Raw genomic sequence first — 4,537 nt, 5'->3', positions numbered from 1 at the left:
AATATTGATGAAGGTTAAGAATTTTGCGTTTTATTTAAAATTTCCCGAAAACTTTTCGGTCACAATGTATATGATTTTTTTCTGTTTTTGAAATAAAGTTCGAATATTTCGTGTTCAATTTGGCACAGGATGTTTAACTTAAAATCACAGCATATTTATTTTATTAAACATGTGGGTATTGAAATGGAAATAAGGTAAATATGTATGTAAACACATATACACTGGTTAAATATTTTTTATTGTATTATTTGAATAAATGTTGGACTAAAATATTTGGAATTTTTTCCTTTTGAAGGCGCAAATATGTTTCACAAATCGAACTTAAATGGTAAACATTTTATACATTTTTGATTATAAGCAAACATGTATTCTATAAGAACTCAACATTTGTTTTATGCAATATAAAACGAGAACACAATTTTACAGATACTTAACGTTTTTACGGGGAAATCGCAAAAAAAACAGTGAAAAAAAACAAATAAGTTGAATGTTTACTTTGAAAAATCAAATAAAAATTCCGCAAGCTTCAAAGCTTCAAATAAAATACTAAGAGTTCAGCATTTGTGGCATGACATTTAAACCCTCTTTATCCTTTAATAGGTTTCGGTATGGAAGTGTTAACCTTCGCAAATGCCGCAAATACTTTAAAGAAGGTGCCATGATGATTGCAAAGAAAAATGTAATAAAAAGCGAGTATCAGACAAATAAAAATTTCACCTTTAAATTTCACAGGATTTGTCTAGGCGGCGCCTTCACTGGTTTATGTATTTTTCATGTTTACAAGGGTTGTGCGAAAATTCAAAGTCGAGAGCTTGTGTTTGACAGGCAATTAAAACAGATCCTTTGCGGGCGAAAACATGCGTTCCCCTGTTTTCAAATTTTACACATGTTAAATTTAAAAAAAATATGTTTACAAAACCATTAAGTTTATTGGGTATTTGTGATTTATAAGATTTGATGTTATTAAAAAAATTTTTTATTTCACTTCTAATGTGTTTTATTTAATCTGTCAATACATCAAACCATTTAAAAATCATTACAAAAGGATAATTTTTTTTTCTTATAAGTACTTATATTATAATTTAATATAATATAATAAGAGTGAAATTATAATAACACAACTTCAAAAAATCAGTTTTAATTAATGTGTTTCTGAACAATTAGGGTTATTCATGAGAAATATATAATAAAGTACCCCTGAAAACTTTTTTTTTATATTAAACTATTAAAAAAAGTTAAATGTATTCGTTTTATTTTTATAAGTTTCAATTAAAATTAAAATTTTAATAAAACTTGTACAAAAAAAAACTATTTCAGTAGAACTGAGTAGATTCATTTGAAATTATCTATTTGAGATAAAAAACTTTTTAAGTTAAATAATTCTTGTGGCGAAAGTTTTGGTAATGCAGTTTTAAATATTTTACAGTGAAGTTCTAATGTTTGCAAAAATAAAATAAAGTTCTAAAATCTAGCTAATATCTAATTAAGTTTAACTTCTGAGAAAACTTGGGTAGGAAACTATAAATATTTTCCGTTCTATTTACAGTAGTTGATTGAAAGCGGATGATGGGCATAATAATAACTGCTGATGATTTTATAAAACATTCTATATTTGGTTATCAGTATCTAGTCTGCAACATATCTCTGTTCTCAAATCATCAATATGAATAAACATTATTTTATTGTTTAAGTCAAGAGTTGATTGGGAAACAAAATTTGTCAAATTTAATCCTAATCTTCATATATAAATATCAATATATATCAATTGATATATAAATATCAAATAAATATATAAATATTCGATATCCTTGGTGATAAGTATATACACCTATACTACAATATCCTCAATGATTGAGCAACCTATTAAACTTAATAAGTTCAATATTGCTATATTGCAGATTTGGCAACATGTGAACTCCTTTAATGGATTTAATAATCCGAAGCACACAGACTTGCACAATCAAGAGGATATTTAAAGAACTATATCAATATAAATATATAGATATTTTTATATTTATGTATAAATATAATAAAATTAAAAAATGTTTAATTTTTAGTAGTTAACAGATTTTGTTCAAAACATATGAAATGTAAATAATATGGTATAAAGTCAGTAAAATAATTTATGTCCCAAAGATTGTGTGATTTTCGTTATGACAATTATTTTTGAATAATAGTTGCATTCATATATTCATTATAGAACGGAACATCTCTACTTCAGAAATTTGTGATAGTACATACTTTAGAGAAGGCTTCATTTATAAGAATCCAATAAAACTATGTGTGATTAGTATTATTATTATTATCCTTTATTATTTTTAACTCTTATATCATTAAATGTTGTCGTTTTTGGGAACTTGCTCCAAAAATATTGACGTATATACTAACTGAAAAAGAAGGGTCTGTCCGAAGAGATAGATAGTCTAGAAGCAGACGAGACACTGGGTCGAAAATTACTCTACCCTTCTGACATTAGGAGGTCCACAACGGCTGACATTCATTCGAAAGACGAAATGAGCTAGGACTTTAAAAATAAAATTGAGCTGTTCTTTTTCTGAACTATAATAAGAGTCGTCAGTTACTACAAACAGTGACTATATTTTAAAATTTTTATAATTATTAATTTGTGTATGTTAACCAAAAAAACAATATACAACTAAAAGCAAATATTAATTTATGTTTAAAAATGGTTGAACGTACGAACTGCTTAAAAATGTATACTGGAAGTCATCAGAAGAGTCAAACGAGAGAAAATAACGCGCTATCAGAAGACCTAACAGGTTTCGATTCAAATCGAATTTTAGTAAATTCGTTGCAAAAGGTCAGACCATAAGTGCAGAGTAGAATACCAGAGTTGGTTTTTTGTTGTGCTGTTTAATCATTAAGTTGCATTTCAAGTAGAATACCTTGACTCTATTATATGTATGAACTTGATATTTGTGTCCATTGAAAATATGGTAAATAGATTTTAAAATATTACTGTGTGAATATCCGTATTGCTGCCAGAAGTAGAGGTGGCTATTATTAGCGAAGACAAAAGCTATGTTGCAGGGCATAAGTATATAGATAAAGTAAGGATATATCGAGGAGTCTATGTAAATCTATTGACCTGATGAACCAAGGCACTCTCCCGAGTCGCTACTATTTAAAAGCGGTCAGAAGTGCTAATAGAACATTAGTGTTCGATTCATGATAAATCTAATGAAATGAAACATATTGTCATTACTTAATAATTTAATAATAAGACCATATAAAATTTAAGTAAAATATGTCAGAAAAATATATTTTTGCAATTTTGCAGAAAATGTTATACAATAGTAGTTATTGAACCTTAAAATTATTCTATTCAAATAGAAGTGAAAAATAGAAAATATTAAATAATTTCATATTCAAAGATAGACTCAATCTGATTAATCAATTCAATATAAATTTATTTGTCTTGCAATTCTTTTTAAAGTTTTACTTAAATTTATTACTTTAAAAATAAAAATAGTTTTGTAATTTTTCAAAATTAAATGTAACTTAAACCCGCAACGACAGAATCGAAAGAAAAAAGACACACAAAAGCCCACTTGAAACTTTTACTTTTTGTTCCCACTGTGAAGGAACTTATCAAGTAACCACTTCAGAGGTCCTTTTTGTTGCATTTGCCATCCTTAAATGTGTAACCTGTTGATTGTTGATACTCAAATAAGAATCTTGTAACTTGTAGCGCAAACAACTATGCTTTTTTCCACCTCCTCGTCCTTCGCCACCTTCTGACACATTTTTTCATTGTGTTTTCCTTCGTTTTTTATATTTTGTGACTCACATTTTTATGGCTGGGCCTTACGCTAAGTAAACTTAGACAAGAAATTTTCTATTAAAAGTCATAATGAACAGAATGTGAAGTTGAGAAATGAAGAGAAACTTTCACATAAAAACTTAATCAATTATTTTTTTTATTATAGCTTTTTCTTAATTTCTAAATGCTACTAATTAATTCTTCAAGTAGTTATACAGTTGCTCATTTGGTAATTTATTTCTTATCTTTTTAGCTGAAAACATACACTTGGATGACTTGTACACGCGATATCGTCAACGCCTTCGCAAATCCCTTTTTAGATCGGGTTTACTGATATCACTAGTGGCATGTGTTGTATCCATTATAATTGGCATCATCTATCAGCAAGTAAGTACTGGCCAACATACTGCCGAGCACACCTATTTTGTGTTCTGGAATCGATACTTTTGTTGACTTTTGCGAAAAGGCATTTCACTATTGTGACTTTTATCTTGCCTTATAAACTTAAACGATTAATCTTTTTTTCTTATTTTTTTCTCTTTTTTATCTTTTTACATTTTCTGTATGCTGACAATTTTAGCAATGGTTGCAAACTATTTTGTTGGCATTGGCAGCGCTTATATCTGCAAGCATCCTTACTGCTCTCCAATTTCCAGCTGTGCTCAGTTCTCCTGCGGCTGCTTTAGCCTTTGCCATTGTGACCACTTTCTCCTTGGGTACGATAGCAGCAATTACAGGTGAAGAATTGGCGCC

This window comes from Teleopsis dalmanni, chromosome 1, assembly GCF_002237135.1.
Source record: "Teleopsis dalmanni isolate 2A chromosome 1, ASM223713v2, whole genome shotgun sequence".
NCBI classification, from domain to species: domain Eukaryota; kingdom Metazoa; phylum Arthropoda; class Insecta; order Diptera; family Diopsidae; genus Teleopsis; species Teleopsis dalmanni.
Note: the sequence above shows the minus strand (reverse complement) of the source record.